This window comes from Oryctolagus cuniculus, chromosome 11, assembly GCF_051225735.1.
Source record: "Oryctolagus cuniculus isolate XC-2025 breed Fujian yellow rabbit chromosome 11, ASM5122573v1, whole genome shotgun sequence".
In the NCBI taxonomy this organism is placed as follows: domain Eukaryota; kingdom Metazoa; phylum Chordata; class Mammalia; order Lagomorpha; family Leporidae; genus Oryctolagus; species Oryctolagus cuniculus.
Genome location: NC_142877.1, coordinates 23,706,925 through 23,727,854, shown reverse-complemented (window position 1 = coordinate 23,727,854; position 20,930 = coordinate 23,706,925). Strand labels below are relative to the sequence as shown.

The 20,930-nt window shown below is 43.6% G+C and overlaps 1 protein-coding gene across 4 annotated transcripts in view; it reads left to right on the top strand.

The window, feature by feature from the left end:
• Positions 1 to 20,930, top strand: part of ITCH (itchy E3 ubiquitin protein ligase) — a 125,853-nt gene that overhangs the window by 10,810 nt on the left and 94,113 nt on the right. The window lies entirely within an intron of this gene.

The window sequence follows — 20,930 nt, the reverse complement described above, 5'->3', positions numbered from 1 at the left end:
TGGCACCTGTTTATGTTCCAGCTGCTGCCCTTCTGATCCAGCTCCCTTCTAATGCACCTGGGAAAGCAGCAGAAGATGACAGAAGTGCTTGGGCCCTTGCACCCATGTGGGAGACGCAAATGAAGCTCCTGGTTCAGCCTTGGTCATTGTGGCCATTTAGGGAATTAACCAGCAGGTGGAAGATTTCTCTTAATCCTTCCTCTCTCTGTAATTCTGCCTTTCAAATAAATAAATCTTTTAAAAAAATATTTGACATCTTGGGAATGTACTCACAGTGTATCAGTGATTTAAAAAAAAAATGTGGTATACTGGGTTAAGCCACTGGTTGGAATGCTGGTTTGAGTCTCACCTGCCCTGTACTTCTCATCCAACTTCCTACTTAATGTACCTGGAAGCAGCCAATAATGACCTAAGTACTTGAATCCCTGCCACCCATATGGGAGACCCCTATATATTTCTTGGCTCCTGACTTCAGCCTGGCCTTGACTGTTGTAGACATTTGGGGAGTAAGCCAGCAGAAGGAAGATATTTCTCTGTATCTCTTTTCTTTCTCCTTTTTTCTCTTTCTCACTCTGCCTTTCAAATTTTTTTTTTTAAAAAAGGTTTTCAGGAGGTGAAAAATAGAGGTAAAATTCACATAAAATTTACCATTTTATTTTAACTTTTTTTCTAAAGATTTTTATTTATTTGAGAGGTATAGCCACGGACAGTGAAAGGGAGAGACAGAGAAAGGTCCTCCCTCTGCTGGTTCACTCCCCAGACGGCCGCAACTGCGGGAACTGTGCCGATCCGATCCGAAGCCAAAAGCCAGGAGACTCCTCTGGGTCTCCCATGTGGGTGCAGAGGCCCAAGCACTTGGGCTGTCCTCTGCTGCTTTCCCAGGCTACAGCAGAGAGCTGGACTGGAAGAGGGGCAGCCAGGACTCGAACTGTTGCCCATATGGGATGCCGGTGCTGCAGGGGAGGATTAACCCACTGTTCCACAACTCCGGCCCCTATTTTTTTTTTAACAGCTACTTTTAAAGTTTTATTTATTTACTTATTTTCATTTTATCTGAAAGTCAGACTTAGAAAAATCTTCCACCTGCTAGTTCACTCCCCAAATTCCTACAACAGCTGGGACCGGGCCAGGCCAAAGACAGGACACTAGAACTCCATCTGGGTCTACTGTATGGGTGTCAGAGACCCAACTACTTGAGTCATCTGCTGCTGCTTCCAAGAGTGCACATCAACAGGAAGGTGGATCGGGAGTGGAAGTGCTGAGTCTCAGCACCAGGCACTCTGACATGAGATGTGGGCATCCTCAGTGGAATCTTAACAGCTGTACCAACTGCCTGCTTCCAATATTTGCTGTTTTTAAAGTGCACAGTTCAGTGTTGGCTCACTAGTAGTCAGTGGGGATGGCAGACTGAGTGTGGCCCAATCTAGCTTTTTTCTAAAGAGAAGCTTGAATCTAGATTTTGTAAGAAATCTTTATTTTTAAATGTTGGCAGCTTACAAGTTCACACACGATGGGCCAAACAGATCACCACTGTGGACAAAATGGAACTTGACTTTCTGTGTCATAACCCATGTTCCCTGCTCTTTGGGAAGAAAGCCATTACTCACTTAAAGATATAAAACAGTTCAAGGAGTGAGCATTGTGGTGCAGTGGGTTAAGCTGCTGCTTGGGATGCCTGCATCCCTCATTGGAGTGTCTCAGGTCAAATCCCAGGACTGCTTCTCTTCTGATTCATGTTTCTGCTGATGTGCACCCTGGGAAGCAGCAGATGTTGGCCCAAGTACTTGAGCTTCTGCCACCCAGATGAAGATCTTGGCTCCTCTGCCTTTCAAATAAATTCTTTAAAAAAAGACGAAAGAAACAAATCACGCAACACCTCAGAACAGTCTAATGCATAATGATATATATGTAGAATAATAAAGGCAGAGAAAAGGGTGGAAACATTGTACAAGGGTAGAGAGACAGGAATGGACTTGGAGTGACAGTAATGTAGTGAATAGATTAGTTGGAGTTTAGTTTAAGCTATTTTGTGCAGGACTGGTATTAGGAGAAATTTTGAAAAAGTTAAGAGACTAGTCTTATTTTGGAATAACTTTGAAACTTATTGGCTGATAGGATGAAATGATATTTTATGAGGATTTATTTGTCAGTATTGAGGTCTGTAACATTTACTAGGATAGAGAAGGTCTGTCTCCTTTACTAGGAGGCAGAGAGACCAGGCTACAGAGATGGCATTGAGAACGAAATGAAGGGGACCAAAGCTTATGTAAGAGGCAGAAGTGTGGAGTAGATGATGACATCCCATATTGCAAGCTTTTCCCCTATTCACTTGTGAACATTGGATATGTGAAGATAATACTTTGTATGGTCTGCCCAACTTTGTGGATCTTGCTTCATCCCTCTCTTACCCATAACATTCTCCTTACTGAAGGGTTGTATAAATATTCTTAAGATGTCCCAACTTACACTAGTAAAATAGAAAGAAAAGGGAAAAACTAAAGTAGTTCAACTACTTATCCAAAACATACCTAGTTTTGGATTTTTGGTGATTTCAGTTAACCTCTGGTAAGTTTCATTAGACTGAGTTTATACATGGAATTTTTGTATTTACTAAGGTTTAGGAACACTGACAAATGGTTTGCTTTTGGAAAAGATGCAGAGTTTTGCTGCAAAACACTTGACATAATAATTCATGAATCAGAGTGTTTAAGAAACCAATAAATGTTGTAAGAAGGTAGAGTATGTTTATTCTATGTAACCTGAGAAAATGAATTTTCGGATTTAGTTTTCACCAGATCCTTTGTTCTATTTATACTTTCTCATGAATAACTTCCCTATGTATGTCAAGAAAATTTTCCTTATTCTTGATTAAAATGCAAAATACATTTTAAATAATTGTTTTAGCAAGTAAACAAAATAGTGTAAGATTCAGTCTCTCTTTTTTTTAAGATTTATTTATTTATTTATTTGAAAGTCAGAGTTAGAGGGAGAGACAAAGAGATTCTCCATATGCTTGTACCTTACCTAGATGGCTGCAACAGTCAGGCCTGAGCCAGGCTGAAGCCAGGAGCCAGGAACTCCACCCAGGTCTCCCACGTGGGTTTGCAGGTGCCCAAGTACTTTGGCCATTTTCTGCTGCTTTTCCCAGGCTATTAACCCATTAACGGGGCTGGAGTGGAAGCAGAGCAGCCAGGTTCTGAACTGGTATGCAGATGCTATACCATGATGCTGTCTCTTCCCTCCCTGCCCTCCCCCCAATTCTTTCCTTCTTTCCTTTTGAAAGGCAGAGAGGGAGAGTCAGAGAGATCTTCAGTCCACTTATTCACTCCTCAGATGGCCAGATTGAAGCCAGGAGCCCAGAATTCCATCCCAGTCTCCCACCCAGTCTCTTAGGTATAGGGCCCCAAGTACTTGAGTCATCCTCTGCTGCTCTCCCAGGCATAGTAGCAGAGAGCTAGTTTGGAAGTAGAGCAGCTGGGACTCGAACCTGTGCTTTTATGGGATGCTGGCATTGCAGGTGGCAGCTTTAACCTACTATGCTAACATGCTGCCCCCATAGTCTGAGTATTAAGACTATCTGAGTTAATTCTGCTTTTCAAACAAATGAATCTTTAAAAAAAAGTCTATCTGGGGCCTGCGCTGTTAGACGGTAAAGCTGCCGTTTGCAGTGCCGGCATCCCATGTGGGCGTCGGTTCGAGTCCCAGCTGTTCCACTTTGGATCCAGCTCTCTGTTATGGCCTGGGGAAGCAATACAACATGGCCCAAGTGCTTGGGCCCCTGCACCTGCGTGGGAGACCTGGAAGAAGCTCCTGGCTCCTGGCTTCAGATTGGCACAGCTCCGGCCATAGCGGCCATTTGGGGAGTGAACCAGCAGATGGAAGTCCTCTCTCTGCCTTTCCTTCTCTCTCTGTGTAACTCTTTTAAATAAATAAATCTTAAAAAATGTCTGAGGTAAGGCCGGCGCCGCGGCTCAATAGGTTAATCCTCCACCTTGCGGCGCCGGCACACCGGGTTCTAGTCCCTGTCAGGGCGCCGGATTCTGTCCCGGTTGCCCCTCTTCCAGGCCAGCTCTCTGCTGTGGTCAGGGAGTGCAGTGGAGGATGGCCCAAGTCCTTGGGCCCTGCACCCCATGGGAGACCAGGATAAGCACCTGGCTCCTGCCATCGGATCAGTGCGCTGCGCCGGCTGCAGCGCGCCGGCCGCGGCAGCCATTGGAGGGTGAACCAACAGCAAAGGAAGACCTTTTTCTCTGTCTCTCTCTCTCACTGTCCACTCTGCCTGTCCAAAAAAAAAAATGTCTGAGGTAAAGCAATATTTTCTTCATGGATGAATAAGATTACTGGATTGAGCCTCTAAGAAGTGCAGAAAGTTGCTGCCATTACAGAGATGCAGTAATAGCATCAAAAAAGCTAAGTTAAAATCTCATTTAATGAGGAATTTTTGCTTTACTTTCATAGTATGGTGTGACCTCGCTTGGGAGTTCTTTTGTTCCAGAAGTTAAAAGGGATTTTCAGTTGCTATCTCTAATTGTAGTTCTGCCTTGGAAATGGGGAGGAAAGGAACATGGGAAAGGAATTAGGTGCATTTTCTTCTGTGAAAAGTTGGTAGATAACAGGAAAGCTCAGATTGGTTTCTGTTCTTTTTAAACATATTTATTATAGGTCTTAAAGCTATATTCTGTATGTATTGAAGTGTGTAGCACCTTGCTGCGACTGCTTTTCCTTGTGCAAAGTGTTGCTGACGTTTTTCTGCTGTCATCTCTCCACTTTTGCCCTTGAAGGTTTATACTTTTTTATTCCTGTCTTTCATTTTGTTGCCCTAATTTTAGTTTATTTTTATTATATCATTGATGTTTTCATTGTGAAGATATCTGTCCTAATTTTTAAAAATTTATTTGTTTATTTGAAAGAGTTACAGAGAGGCAGAGAGAGAGAGAGGCGTTCCATCCTTTGATTCACTCCCCATATGGCAACAATGGCCAGAGCTGCGCTGATCTGAAACCAGGAGCTTCTTCTGGGTCTCCCATGTGGATGCAGGGGCCCAGGGACTTGGGCCATCTTCTACTGCTTTCCCAGGCCACAGCAGAGAGCTAGATTGGAAGTGGAGCAGCAGGGACTGGAACTGGCACTCATATGGGATGCTGGCATTGTAGGCTGTGGCTTTACTCCACAGTGCCGCACCCCCTAATTTTCATTATTTAGTTTTTTATTATTGTAGTAGGATATATAACAAATTTTACCTTTTGGATCATTTTTATGTCTTCATTTCACTGACATTAGGTATATTTACCTAGTTATGCAACCGTTGCCACTGCCAATCTGTTGAACTTTTTTTCATCTTTTTAAAAATTATTTATTTGTTTATTTGAAAGGCAGAGAGAGAGAGAGAGAGGTTTTCCATATGCTAGTTCACTCCCCAAACCAACACAAGGTTTTCCATATGCTAGTTCACTCCCCAAACCACCACAACTGCTAGGGCTGAGCCAGGAACTGTATGCAGGTCTCTCACATGGGTGGCAGGAACTCAAGTACTGGAGCCATCATTCACTGTTTGCTAGACATTAGCAGGGAGCTGGATTGAAAGCTGAGCAGCCAGGACTTGAATTGGCACTCTGACTAGGGATGCGGGCAAGGTTACAGGCATTGCAAGTGGTGGCTTAAATTGCTGTGCTACAATGCTGGGGACCTGTGTTTATTTTTATGATGGCTGTTCTTTGTATTCTTTAAAGATTCATTTCTTTCTTTATCTGAAAGGCAGAGATACAGAGAGGCAGAGACAGAAAGAGAGGTCTTCCGGGGCCGGCGCCGTGGCTCACTTGGTTAATCCTCTGCCTGCGGCGCCAAGCATCCCATATGGGCGCCAGGTTCTAGTCCCAGTTGCTCCTTTTCCAGTCTAGCTCTCTGCTGTGGCCTGGGAAGGCAGTGGAGGATGGCCCAAGTGCTTGAGCTCCTGCACCTGTATGAGAGACCAGGAAGAAGCTCCAGGCTCCTGGCTTCAGGTCGGCATAGCTCTGGCCATAGCAGCCATCTGGGGGGGTGAACCAATGGAAGGAAGACCTTTCTCTTTGTCTCTCTCTCTCACTAACTCTATTTGTCAAATAAATAAAAAAAAAAAAAAAAAAAGAAAAAAGAAAAAGAGGTCTTCCATCCCCTGGTCCCCCAGATGACCGTAATGCCCAGAGCTGCACAGATCAGGAGCCAGGAGCTTCTTCTAGGTCTCCCACGCTGGTGCAGGAGCCCAAGGCCTTGGGCCATCTTCCGCTGCTTTCCCAGGCCATAGCTGAGAGCTGCATCAGAAGTGGAGCAAGGGACTGGAACCAGTGCTCATGGGATGTAGGTGTGGCAGGCAGCACCTTAACCTGTAGGGCTACAATGACAGCCTTTTTGCTTGTCTTTTTTTTAATCGGATTGTTTTTTGTTCTCTAATTATTTTGTAGGCTGCGGTCTGTTTCTTTTCTGCTTCTGGTCTACCTCTATTCCTCCTCTGTTTCTATTATTGACAAAGTAGCTGGAACCATTTACTCCTAGATGTAGTCTCTCAGAGGATGATTGATTGTATAGAATGTTAAAAGTAGTATTTTCTGGAAAGGTGAAGATTGGACCTGGACTGGACCTTCACTGAATTTTCCCCTAGTTTTCAATATCTCTGTTCTTCCTCTTTAACCATAAACCTACTGGGATAAACATTTATAAAGGATTAAACTTTTAGCTAAATAAGTTCTTGTATTATTTTAGAGAAGGAAAATACAGGATTCTGTTGAAAGAAATTTGATTCTTTTAGAGGACTTGCTGTTACCGTTTGCTTAAGAAAATACAAACCAGCCTCAGTTTCAAACAAGGGTTTTATCTTCTGTGATTCTGAAGAGGCGGAAAACCTGTTTAATCATTTCAGTGATTTACTTCTATTTAAGTTGATTTCATTGTGTGATGGCTTCAAAATTTCTTATTTTTAAATTATTTATTTATTTATTTATTTATTTGAAAGAGGAGGGAGAGAGAGAAAGAGAGAGAAAGACCTTTTGTCTACTGATTTACTCCCCAAATGACCGCAACAACCAGGGCTGCCAAGATGAAGCTGGGAGCCAGGAACTGCATCCTGCTCTCCCGTGTGGATGGCAGGGACTCAAGTACGTGGCCATCTTCTGCTGCCTTCTCGGGCATATTAGCAAGAAACTGGGTCGGAAGCAAAGGAGCTGGGACTTGAACTAGCACTCTATACGGGATGCTGGTGTCACAAACAGTGGCTTACCTACTGTGCCACAACAGCAACCCTTGGAATTTCTTATTTTGAGATGCTGTTTGTCAGAGTTTTTTGTTTTTGCTTTGTCAAGCAAAGGAGTTGTGAATGAGCTTAGTCTCAATATGTATTCTAGTAATTTTGTAGGGTATCAAACTGGGATAGGTGTGTGGCACAGTGGTTAAGATACCACTTGGGACATCTGCATTCCATATTGGTGAAGTACCTGGGTTCAAGTCTCCACTCTGCTTCGGATTCCAACTTCCAGCTCATGTGCACCCTGGGAGGCAGTAAGTGATGGCTCAAGTTCTTGGGTCCTTTCTACCCACTTGGGAGAACTGGATTGAGTTTCAGGCTCCTGGCTTCAGACCCAGCTGTGAGACTGTGGTGGGAAAATGGGACAGAGAGGCTAGACACCAATGCTTTTAATAGGAAAACAGCTCTATTTATGCCAGCAGACCCAGAAGAGTTTGTCTCTGAATTCTTGGCCCTGAATAAAGCAGAGCATTGTCTTACATACCCTGGCACAAACAACTTTAAGTTTTGTAGTACGTATTTAGTTACATATTTGATTGGATAGTTAAAAGCTATAGCACTGCTAAGCAACTGATATACAACGTTACATCTGCATGTATTAAATTTGCTTCAGTTGACCCAGTTGTAGTTGTAGTATTTCTCAGAAAGCTCTTATCGTTTCTGCCCTCAGCAATTTTTTTTTCTCTGCTCAAGGGAGGGGGTCCCTGCCATATGACAACTTGGCCTGGACCTGACTATGCAGTGAACCAGTGGATGAAACATCTATCTCTTCTCTTTGCCTTTCAAATAAATACAAATTTTAAAAAAGTTTAAAGAAAAAGACCAAAGCGATTATGTTCAAGTTTAGCAGTGACATAGTATTTTGTGTGTTTGATTACATGTTTTCTTTTTTGTCTGTTTTATGGAACCGTGATTTTAATTATGAAATTAATATTGAGCAAGGTCAGAGATCTCTCTTCCCTTCTGACCTTGGGTAATCCATTTTTATTGAGTTGTCTTATTTTTAAAGATTTTTTTTTAAGATTTGTTTATTTATTTGAAAGTCAGAGCTACACAGAGAGAGGAGAGGCAGAGAGAGAGAGGTCTTCCATCTGATGGTTCACTCCCCAATTTGCTGCAACGGCCGGAGCTGTACCAATCTGAAGCCAGGAGCCAGGAGCCTCTTCCAGGTCTCCCACGCGAGTGCAGGGGCCCAACGACTTGGGCCATCGTCGACTGCTTTCCCAGGCCACAGCAGAGAGCTGGATTGGAAGTGGAGCAGCTGGGACTTGAACCCGCACCCATATGGGATGCGGGCGCTTCAGGCAGGGCGTTAACCCGCTGCACCCGAGTGCTGGCCCCTTTATTTATTTTAAAGTCAGAGTTACACAGAGAGAGAAGGAGAGGCGGAGAGAGAGAGAGAGTGAGGTCTTCCATCCACTGGTTCACTCCCCAATTGGCTACAACAGCTGGAGCTGTGCTGATCTGAAGCCAGGAGCCAGGAGTTTTTCCGGGTCTCCTACACGGGTGCAGGGGCCCAAGCACTAGGGCTGTCTTGTACTGCTTTCCCAGGCCATAGCAGAGAGCTGGATTGTAAGTGGAGCAGCCGGGTCTTGAGCTGGCACCCATATGGGATGCTGGCACTGTAGGCAGTGGCTTTTACCCACTCTGCCACAGCGCTGGCACCTGAGTTGTCGTATTATTAATGAATTGTAAGTTCTTTTTAAGTTCTGGATATAAGTCCTTCCTCAGATACTCATTTTGCAGGTATTATCTTCCAGCTTTTTTCTTATTTTCTTAATGGTGTCTTTAAAGAGTAGAAATTCATAATTAAAAAACCACAAAAACTATTTATTTTAGAAGCAGGGAGACAGAATCTCTTCTTTGCTGGTTCACTTCCCAAATTCCCACAGTAGCCAGGGCTACGCCAAGCCAGAAGCTGGGATTCAATCTAGGTCTTCCATATGGGTAGCAGTCACCCAACTACTTAAATCATCATGTACTGCCTTCCAGGGTGCATATTAGCAGGAAGTTAGAGTGGAGGACAGAGCTAGGACTTGAATCCAGATGCTCCCATATGGGATGTGATCAACCCAAATACTGGCTTAACTGCTTTGCTCAGCACCTGCTCCTGGAAATTCCTAATTTTGATGAAGCTCGATTTCTTAGTTTTTCTTTTGTGATTGTTACTTTCGAGGTCATATCTAAAAATCTAATTGAGCAATCTCTAGCTTCCCTGAATTTCTGTTGGTTTACCTGTGAGAACATAGAAAGGATGTGTGGCGTTTTGCTTCCTTTGAAATAATATTTTACTCTGTCTTTTGGGATTCAAAGAAGAGTAATGGATAGAATACAAAAGTGAAAATCTGTAGGCAAACTAGAATGTAGAATGGTGCTGGTTTCACAATTCTGTTTGTTTGCCAATGGGTAAATGGTAATTCGGTTTCTCTCCTGTCCCAATATTTAGGATTCATGGTTGGAAATGATTTTCTGTCATTTTCTTTTCTTTTTTTTTTTTTAAAGACTTATTTATTTATTTGAAAGGCAGAGTTACAGAGAGGCAGAGAGAGAGAGAGAGAGAGATCTTCCATCCTGTGGTTCACTCCCCAGATGGTCTCAAAGGCTACAGCCATACCAGTCTGAAGCCAGGAGCCAGGAGCCTTCCCCGGGGTTCCAACATGGTGCAGGTGACCAAGAACTTGGGCTATCCTCTACTGCTTTTCCAGGCCACAGCAGAGAGCTGTATCAGAAGTAGAGCAGCTGGAACTTGAACCGGCGCCCACATGGGATACTGGCACTGTAGGTGGCAACTTCTCCTGTTATGCCACAGTGCTGGCTGGCCCCTCTTCTGGTTTTTTTGTGTGTGTGTGTGTTTTTTTTTTTTTTTTTTTCAGGCAGAGTGGACAGTGAGAGAGACAGAGAGAAAGGTCTTCCTTTTGCCGTTGGTTCACCCTCCAATGGCCGCTGCAGCCGGCACACTGCACCTATCCGAAGGCAGGAGCCAGGTGCTTCTCCTGGTCTCCCATGGGGTGCAGGGCCCAAGCACTTGGGCCATCCTCCACTTCACTCCCTGACCACAGCAGAGAGCTGGCCTGGAAGAGGGCCAACTGGGACAGAATCCGGCGCCCCGACTGGGACTAGAACCCGGTGTGCCGGCGCCACAAGGCGGAGGATTAGCCTAGTGAGCCGCGGTGCCGGCCTGACCTCAGACATTTTTTAAGATTTATTTATTTAAAAGAGTTACACAGAGAGAGAAGGAAAGGCAGAGAGAGGACTTCCATCTGCCTGGAAGAGGGGCAACCGGGACTAGAACCCAGTGTGCCGGCGCCGTTAGGTGGAGGATTAGCCTATTGAGCTGTGGTGCCGGCTTCTTCTGTTTTTTTTTTTTTTTTTTTTTTTTTTTTTTTTTTTTTTTTTTTTTTTTTTTTGGACAGGCAGAGTGGACAGAGAGACAGAGAGAAAGGTCTTCCTTTGCCGTTGGTTCACCCTCCAATGGCTGCCGCGGCTGGCGCACCGTGCTGATCCTATGGCAGGAGCCAGGTACTTATCCTGGTCTCCCATGGGGTGCAGGGCCCAAGCACTTGGGCCATCCTCCACTGCACTCCCTGGCCACAGCAGAGAGCTGGCCTGGAAGGGGGGACGACCGGGACAGAATCCGGCGCCCCGACTGGGACTAGAACCCGGTGTGCCGGCGCCGCAAGGTGGAGGATTAGCCTATTGAGCTGCGGCGCTGGCCCTTCTGGGTTTTTAATACAATCTGAATAATAGTGCTTGTTGGCTTCTTCTTTTTTTTTTTTTTTTTTTTTAAATTTATTTATTTGAGAGGTAGAATTACAGACAGTGAGAGGGAGAGATAGATAAAGATCATCCATTGGCTGTGATGGCCAAAACTGGCTTCAGCCTGGCCCAGCCTTGGCTGTTACAGCCAGTGGGGAGTGAATCAGCACTTGGAAGATTGCGCTCTCACTCTTGCCCTCCCCCTCAGTGTCTCTGTAACTCTGACTTTCAAATATATAAATCTTTGGTGTTTTTTTTTTTTTTTAAAGGTACATCATATATAAAATGTTAGTGTTTCTCCATAGGAATTCATGTAGAGGCATCCATCTCTGTTTGTTATGAATTTGAGATTATAAAATGAAAGAGACCTTGACATTAGAAAAGATGGGTGATTTATTTATTCCAAAGGCAGAGTGAGAGAGAGAGAGAGTGAGAGATCTTGTATCTGCTGGTTCACATCCCAAATGCCCATAACAGCCAAGGTTGGATTAGGCTGAAGCTAGGAGCCAGGAACTCCATCTGAGTTTCCCATGTGGACGCCAGGGACACAAGTACTTGGACCATCTTCTGCTGTCTTCCCAGGTGCATCACCAGGAAGTTGGATTGGAAGCAGAGGAACTATTGTTCTTATATGGGATGCTAACATTGCAATCAGTGACTTAACCTGAGAAAGATAGTTTAGCCTCAAAAAAGATAGTTTAAACTAGCAGTGAGATGTGGAGGTAGAAGGGAGGTGCCAGAGAGGAGAAATGGGTATTTTATTTTATTTGAAAGGCAGAGAGGCCAGTGCTGCGGCTCACTAGGCTAACCCTCTGCCTTGCGGCGCCGGCACACCGGGTTCTAGTCCCAGTCGGGGCGCCGGATTCTGTCCTGGTTGCTCCTCTTCCAGGCCAGCTCTCTGCTGTGGCCAGGGAGTGCAGTGGAGGATGGCCCAAGTGCTTGGGCCCTGCACCCGCGTGGGAGACCAGGAGGAAGCTTCGGATCAGCGCAGTGCGCTGGCTGCAACGCCCTGGCCATAGTGGCCACTTGGGGGGTGAACCAATGGCAAAGGAAGACCTTTCTCTCTGTCTCTCTCTCTCACTGTCTAACTCTGCCTGTCAAAAAATAAATAAATAAATAAAAAATAATAAAGGCAGAGATGCAGAGGAAAGAGACATAGTGAGAGATCTTCCATCTATTGTTTCACTCCCCAAATGCCCACAACAGCTGGGCCAAGCTAAAACGAGAAGTGAAGAAATCAATCCAGGTCTCCCACGTGGGTGGCAGGGGCTAAACTACTTGAGCCATCACCTCCATCTTCTAAAGTGCTCATTAGCATGAAGCTAGAATGAGGAACAGAGCTGAGACTGGAATTAAGCATGCTAACATGGAACTTGGGCATTTCAAGTGGCATTTTAACTGCTACACCAGATAGCCACTCCAAAGATTGGAGATAGGTCTTGGAGGGATCTCTCCAAGATACCTAGGACATGAAAGATAATTTCCTTTTCTTTTTATTGTGAAAAACCACATTAACAGCATTTTTTGTCAAGCACATTGAGAGTACTCTTTTGTGGAGTCAGGTTTATTGAGATATATTTTACAGAGTAAAATTAATCTATTTAAGTATATTGTTCTTTGAATTTTGACAGAATATTCAGCCTTTATTCAATGCTCCTTTGCAATAATAATTCCTTCCTTCTCATCCTTACCCCTAGGAAGCATTGATGTGTTTTCTATCCAGTAATTTTGCCTTTCCTGGAATGTCATATAAATAATCATAGGGTATATTAGTTTCTTAGAACTGCTATAACAAATTACCATGAATTGGGTAGTTTAAAACAACAAAAATTTGTTATTTTATAGTTTTGGAGTTCAAAGTCCATAGTACAATGTTGGAATCTCTCCCATGCCAGTCTCCTAGCATCTGGTGATTGTCGACAATCCTTGGTGTTCCTTGGCTTGAATACATGTCTCTTCTCTCTGCCTCTGTCTTCCCATAACATCCTCATTATGTGTCATTATATCATCTTTACTCAGCGTGTATCTCTGTGTCAAAGTTTTCTTCTTACGGAGTCACCTATCATTGACCACCCCCACCCAAAATGGCCTCATCTTAACCTGATTACACCTGGAAAGAGCCTGTATGACAAAATAATCTTGTGAGGTTCTAGGTTGCCAAGAATTTGGAGGGGAGGGGGAACACTATTTAACACATTACTTACAGTATGTAGCCTTTAAAAATATTTGTTATTTTCAATGTTTTATTTTTTTAAAGACTGATTTTATTTATTTGAAAGGCAGATATATATAGAGAAAAATCTTCCATCTGCTGATTCATTCCTAAATGGCCACAATGGCTGGAGCTGGGCCAGGCCGAACCTAAACCCTTGGTTTCTCACGTGGGTGCAGGGGCCCAATTACTTGCACTTTCCCAGGTGCATTGGCAGGGAACTGGATTGGAAGTGGAGTAGCCGGGACTCAAACTGGCACCCATGTAAGATACTGGCACTGCAGGTGGAGGCTTAGCCTTCTATGCCACAGTGCTGGCCCCTGATATATTTTTTTTAAGATTATTTATTTATTTATTTGGAAGTCGGAGTTAGATATCTCTCTCTCTCTCTCTCTCTCTCTCTATCTATATATATATATATCTTTCATCTGCTGGTTTACTCCCCAGATGGCCGCAATGGCCAGGGCTGGGCCAGGCCAAAGCCAGGGGGTTAGAGCTTCATCTAGGTCTCCCATTTGGGTCGCAGGGGCCCAAGTACTTGGGGTCATCTGTTTCTGCTTTCCCCAGGCCATTTGCAGGGAGCTGGGTTGGAAGTGGAGCAGCTGGACCTGAACTGGTGCCCATATGAGTTGCTGGCTTTGCAGGCGGCAGCTTTACCCACTATGCCACATTGCTGGCTCTATTTCTCAATGTTTTAAATGTTATTTTTAAAAAATCATACAGTAAAATGGGCTTTTGGTATACAGTTGATGTACACCACAGTTGGGATACAAAACAGCCCCATCTCAACAAGGCCTCCCTTTTACCATATTTGGTAGTCATGCCACCTGTTACTCATATCCCCCGACAGCTCCTGATTTGTTCTCCAATTCTCTGATTTCTTTGTGTGTGTGTGCAAGTATAGTATAGTCTTTTACTGCTGTGCAATAAATTATCCCCAGACAGTGTGTTAATATAACAATCATTTATTTTCCACAATTTCTGTAGGTCAGAAATTTGAGAGCAGCTTGGCTGAGCAGTTCTATTTTAGTATCTCTCTTGTGATTGGAATCAGATTTGTCAAGCAGGGCTGCATTTATACCTGCTCTTTAAAAAAAAAAAAGATGTATTTATTTGAAAGGCAGAGTTATACAGAGGGACAGATAGAGATAGAGAGATCCTCTAACCGCTGATTTCCTCCCTAAATGGCCACAGTGGTCAGGGCTGGACAAGACTGGAGCCAGGAGCTTCATCCGGGTTCCCAGGTGGGTAGCAGGAGTCCAGATACTTGAGCAATCTTCTGCTACTTTCCCTAGGACATTAATAAGGAGCTGGATCAGAAGTAGAGCACCTGGGACTTGAACCAGTGCTCATACAGGATGCTGGTGTCACAGGCAATACCCACTGTGTCACAGCGCTGGCCACTCATACCTAGTCTTGACTGAAACTGCTTCCAAACTGAGATCTGTTTCCAAGTTGGAGCACTCAGGCAAACTGGTGGTGGCTCTAGGTGGGAGACTTTAGTTGTTGTTTTCTTGGGGCTCTTCACAGGACTACTCAAATATCTTCATGGTATAGTGCCTTGCTTCTCCCTAAGTAAGCAATCTTGGGGATAAAGGCAAAAATTTGTAAACTCCCCCCCCCCTTTTTTTTTTTTTTTTAGAGATTTATGATTTATTTTCTCTCTCACTCTCTCTTTTTTTTTTTTTTTTTTTTTTTTTTTTTTGATAGGCAGAGTTAGACAGTGAGAGAGACAGACAGAAAGGTCTTCCTTCCGATGGTTCACCCCCCAAAATGGCTGCAATGGCTGGCACACTGCGCCAATCTGAAGCTAGGAGCCAGGTGCTTCTTCCTGGTTTCCCATGCAGGTGCAGGGCCCAAGCACTTGGGCCATCATCCACTGCCCTCCCGGGCCACAGCAGAGAGCTGGCCTGGAAGAGGAGCAACCGGGACAGAATAGATTTATTTTCTACTTGAGAGTCAGAGTTACACAGAGAGAGGAGAGGCAGAGAGAGAGAGAGAGAGAGGTCTTCCATCTGATGGTTTACTCCCCAATTGGCCGCAACGGCTGGAACTGCACCGATCCGAAGCCAGGAGCCAGGAGCTTCTTCTGGGTCTCCCACATGGGTACAGGGGCCCAAGGACTTGGGTCATCTTCCACTGCTATCCCAGGCTATAGCAGAGAGCTGGATTGGAAGTGGAGCAGCCGGGACTCGAACTGGCGCCCATATGGGATGCTGGTGTTTCAGGCCAGGGCGTTAACCTGCTGCACCACAGCACTGGCCCCTATAATGCCTTTTATGACCTAGCTTTGGAAATAGAAATAGTATACTATCACTTGTGCCATGTGCTGTTGGTCATACAGGCCAGCCTTGTACTGGGGCAGGGGAATTAAAAACGTTTTTGAATAGCAGGAGGTCAGGATTATTTGGAACCATTTTGAAGTCTGACACCATAGCTTCTAAATTTCTAATTGGCTAAGAGTTGAAGTTCTTCTTTTTTTCCTTCTTAACTCTATCTGAATTCCAAGGTGCTTAAACCTGTTATTCTTGCTCTTTGTGTTGCCCTGTAATGTTCTATGTTTTAAGGTTGAATGGTTAACCAAAAACACTTGGCTTTTGAGATAAAATATTGTTACCTTTTTCATTTTGTCCATGATACTAGTCAGTTTTCTGAGTTATTATAAGCTGTATTATATAGTCTTTAGGTTTTCTAGGAAAACATTCAAGTTGCCTGTGAATTACATGTTTTGTTTCTAATATTTATACCTAATGACAGAGCTGGGGCATGAAGGTTACTCCATTGATTTTTGTTGTCAGTCTTTTTTCTATTGTATTATTTTCTCCTTTGTTCCCTGTCCACCAAACTTGAGCAAATCCTCTATTCTTATCTTTTTCACCCTCAATTACTTCTTTTTTGTGACATCTCTTTCCCTACCCAAAGTTAGTTAGAACAGCCTGTAATTTTTTTACTGTGTTATGTGCACATAGTGTGGTATCAATTTTCTGCAATTTGATTACTTAATGTCATGATTCTCTCTTACATTTTAGACGTTAAGAGGGTAGAAGCCCTCATCTTTGTGTATTTTTTACTATTTATATATTTGTACTATTTTTTGTATTTTTTACTATATATTTTGTATATTATTTACTATTATGGAAGTCAAAGTGAAATTTTATGCAGTTTGTATTCATTGGTTGTTTTTATATTGTTATTATATACCTAAGACCAAAAAGAGTTTTAGCTTCACTTTTTCATAAGTAGTGGCTTTTTTGTATAGGTTATTAGTGCTCCTATTTATTTGGAGGAATTTTGGACAGTTGTTACTGGTTTGGGTGGTAATAAATTTTTTTAAGCCTTTTACTGTCTCAATGAGAAAAATACCCTAAATTCAAATTCTTTTGAGGTATGAGAAAAAATTTATCTTGAGTATCATAACTTTTTCATTTTTTCCTATTGATTGGATAAATATTTGTAGGCTTACTATTAATATGCTTCAAGCACTATGTTAGGCTCCAGCAATCTAAGGATGAATGGCCCCTGACCTTAAGAAAACAATTTAATAGGAGAGACAATTTTGCAAACAGATAAAAAGAGACACTATTTAACACGTTAGGTTTAAGGCTGTGTTTAGTACTTTCCAGATATTATGTCAGGTTTTTTTTTTGTTTTTTTTTTTTTAAGATTTATTTATTTATTTGAAAGGCAGAGTTAGAGGGAGAGATCTTCTGTCCACTGGTTCACTTTCCAGATGGCCGCAATGGCCAGAGTTGGGCCAATCTAAAGCTGGGAACCAGGAGCTTCTTCCAGGTCTCCTATGTGGGTGCAGGGGCTGCTTTTCCAGGCCATTAGCAGGGAGCTGGATTGGAAGAGGAGCAGCTTAGATTTGAATTGGCACCCATATGGGATGTCAGTGCTGCAGGTGGAGACTTACTATTGTGCCACAGCACCAGCCCTGAGAGACAGAGATCTTTAATCCATTGGCTTACTCCCCAGATGCCTGCAACAGCTGTGGCTGGGCAGTGCTGAAGCCAGGAGCCTGGAACCTAATCCAGGCCTCCCACGTGGGTAACAGGAACTCAAGTTCTAGGGCCATCATTTGCTGCCTCCCAGCATGTACATTAGCAGGAAGTTGGAACTGAAAGTGGAGCTGGGACTTGAACCCAAGCACTCCAGTATGGGATCTTGTTGTCCCAAGTGACATCTTAATTACTGTACCAAACACCTGGCCTCACATCTGAACCTTTGTTTTTTATAAATAAAGTTTTATTTGAGTACAACCCCTTTCATTTATTTATAAGTTGTGTATGGCTGCTTTCACATTATAATGACCAGATTAAATTGTTGCAGATGTGATGTGGCTCTCAGAGCCTGAAATGTTTACTCTCTTAGAGCATCAACTATAGTGAATGTAACGATACATACATACATACATACATAATGGTCATTTCTAATGAGGTGACAAATGACCACATTAGTCACTAGAATATAATATATATTCTAGAATATAATTAGTCACTAGAATATCATATATATTCTAAAATATATAATATATAATATAATATACAATTAGGCTCTCCCAAGTTGCAAAGTTTATTAGGTAATAGACATTTAAATAAAAAGATATTTGTCTAAATAAAGACTTAGAAACATTGCAGTCTAGGGGCCTTTGCTGTGGCGTAGCAGGTAAAGTCACAGCCTGCAGTGCTGGCATTCCATATGGGCGCCAGTTCAAGTCTTGGCTGCTCCACTTCTGATCCAGTTCCCTGCTAATGTGCCTGGGAAAGCAGAAGATGGCCCAAGTCCTTGGGTCCTTGTACCCACGTGGGAGACCTGGAAGAAGCTCCTGGCTTCTGGTTTTGGCCTGGCCCAGCCCTGGTTGTTGCAAGCATTTGTGAAGTGAAGCAGAGGATGGAATCTCACTTTCACTCACACTCTCTTGCACTGCCTTTCAAATAAATAAAAATAAATATTAAAAAAATTAAAACTATAGGGTAGAAATTTTTTTAAAAAGATTTTTATTTATTTTATTTGAGAGGTAGAGTTACAGACAGTGAAAGAGAAAGAGAAAGGTCTTCCTTCCATTAGTTCACTCCCCAAATGGCTGCAATGGCTGGAGCTGAGCCGATCTGAAGCCAGGAGCTTCTTCCAGGTCTCCCATGCAGGTGTAGAGGTCCAACCACTTATGCTGATTTCCCAGTCTAGAGCATAGAGCTGGATCAGAATTGGATCAGCTGGGACTTGAACTGGTGCCCATAGGAGATGCTGGCACTGCCGGCAGAGGCTTAACCCACTGTGCCACAGCACTGGTCCCAAAAGAGTGATATTTTCTGTAAAAGAAAAAAATGACCAGAGTAGGTAGAGCAGATTGTAATATTGTCAAGACAGAAGGTAGAACAAAAGTTTTAAGGTCACAACTTGTTGCTATTTATTTATTTATTTATTGGAGAGACAGAGTTACAGAGAGAGGGAGAAACAGAGAGAGAGGTGTTCAGTCCACTGGTTGACTCCCCAAATGGCTGCAACAGTGGAGCTGGGCTAATCAGTAGCTTCTTCCAGGTCTCCCATGTGGGTGCAGGGGCCTAAGCACTTGGACCATCTGACATTGCTTTACCAGGCCATTAGTAGGGAGCTGAATTGGAAGTGGAGCAGCCAGGACTCGAACTGGTACCCATATAGGATAGTGGCATCACAATTGCAAGGCTTAACTTATTTTGCCACAGCACTGGCCCCAACGTGTTGGCATATTTAAGGAATAGAAGACAGGTACTTGAGGAGAGGGGGGAGTAAAAGAAATGTGATCAGGAAATTGGGAACAGGGTCAGGGTACTTTATATCAGATGCTGTAGGTCAATGTGAGGATTTAGGCTTTTACTGTGATTAAAATGGGAAGCTTTTACAGGATTGTATTTTTATTTAATTTTGTATATTTGGGAGGTAGTTGGAGTAGGGAGGAGATTGATCTTCCATCTTATGATTCACTCTCCAAATGCATGCAACAGCCAGGGGTGGACCAAGACCAAAGCACAGAACCTGAAACTATTCAGGTCTCCTACATGGGTGACAGGGATCCAGGTACATGAGCTGTCACCCATTGCTTGCTAGGGGGGAAGCTGGAATCAAAAGCGGAGCTGGGACTCCAGTCCAAGGACTCGCAATATGGAATGCAGTCATCACAAGCAGCAACTTAACTGCTGTGCTAAATGGCTGCTTTAGAAGGGTTTTGAAAATCACAAAAGAGTAATTTTGGCTGAGTTGAGGCTAGATACTGAAGCTAAGCAAAGTTAGGGGGATCTGTTAAGTTACTGCACTAACCTAGGAGAGAGGCATAATCTAGGAAAGAGATGCTGTCAGAGGCAGCACTGAACAAATTGGTGATAGGATGATAAGAGATGATCAAGGGGCCGGCGCTGAGGTGCAGCGGTTTAATGTCCTGGCCTCGCCAGCATCCCATATTGGGCTCTTGTTCAAGACCCAGCTGCTCCTCTTCCGATCCAGCTCTCTGCTGTGGCCTGGGAAAGCAGTCAAGATGGCCCAAGTCCTTGGGCCCCTGCACCCATGTGGGAGACCTGGATGAAGCTCCTGGCTCCTGTCTTCAGATTGGCGCAGATCTGGCCACTGTGGACAATTGGGGAGTGAACCATCAGGAGGAAGACCTCTCCTCTTTGCCTCTCCTCTCTCTGTGTAACTCTGACTTTCAAATAAATAAATCTTTTTTTTTTTTTTTTTTAAAGAAATGATCAGGTCCTGGATATATTTTGCAGAAATACTAGAATTTATTGACAGGTTGGAAGGGAAATGTAAAGGGAGTTAAGGATGACTCCAAGTCTTTAGCATCTGGAAGAATGAAGTTGCTGATTGCTGAGTTAAGAATGCTTACAAATGGAGTAGGTTTGCAGGGGAAATCAGGAGTTCAGCTTTGGGTATTTAAGTATAGGATGTGAAATTGTTTTTTGATACTCAGGCAAAATTGTTTAGATAATTAGAAGTCAAGTCTGGGTTAAAGATATAAAATTGGTTGGGATATGTTATACAGTCGCTTTTTAAGGTGTTAAGACTAGGATGACCTGCATCCCAAGTAGGTTCTCTTTTTTGAGTTCCGACTCCATTTCCAACCCAACTTCCAGCTGACTGGCACTCTGGGATGGCTGTAGGTGATGGTTCAAGTACTTGGGTCCCTGTTGGACCTGAATGGAGTTCTTGGCTTTGGCCTTTGCCTGGCCTAGTCCTGGCTGTTGCAGGCATTTGAGGAGTGAACCAGTGGATGGAAGATCTCTTTTTGTTTCTCTGTCCTTCAAATAAAATGAAAAAAAAAAAAAAAAATTTTTTTTAAAGTTATTTATTTTTATTTTTAAAAAGATTTATTTATTTTATTTGAAAGTCAGAGTTACACAGAGAGGAGAGGCAGAGAGAGATAGGTCTTCCATCCGATGGTTCACTCCCCAATTAGCCACACAGGCAGAGCTGCATCAATCCAAAGGTGGGACCTTCTTCTGGGTCTCCTACGCAGGTGCAGGGGTCCATGGGCCATCTTCTGCTGCTTTCCCAGACCATAGCAGAGAGCTGGATGGGAAGTGGAGCAGCTGGGTCTTGAACTGGCACCCATATGGGATGCCGGTGCTTCAAGCCAGGGCATTAACCCGCTGCGCCACAGCGCGAGCCCCTGAAGAGTTATTTTACTTGGAAGTCAGAGTTTCACACAGAGAGAAG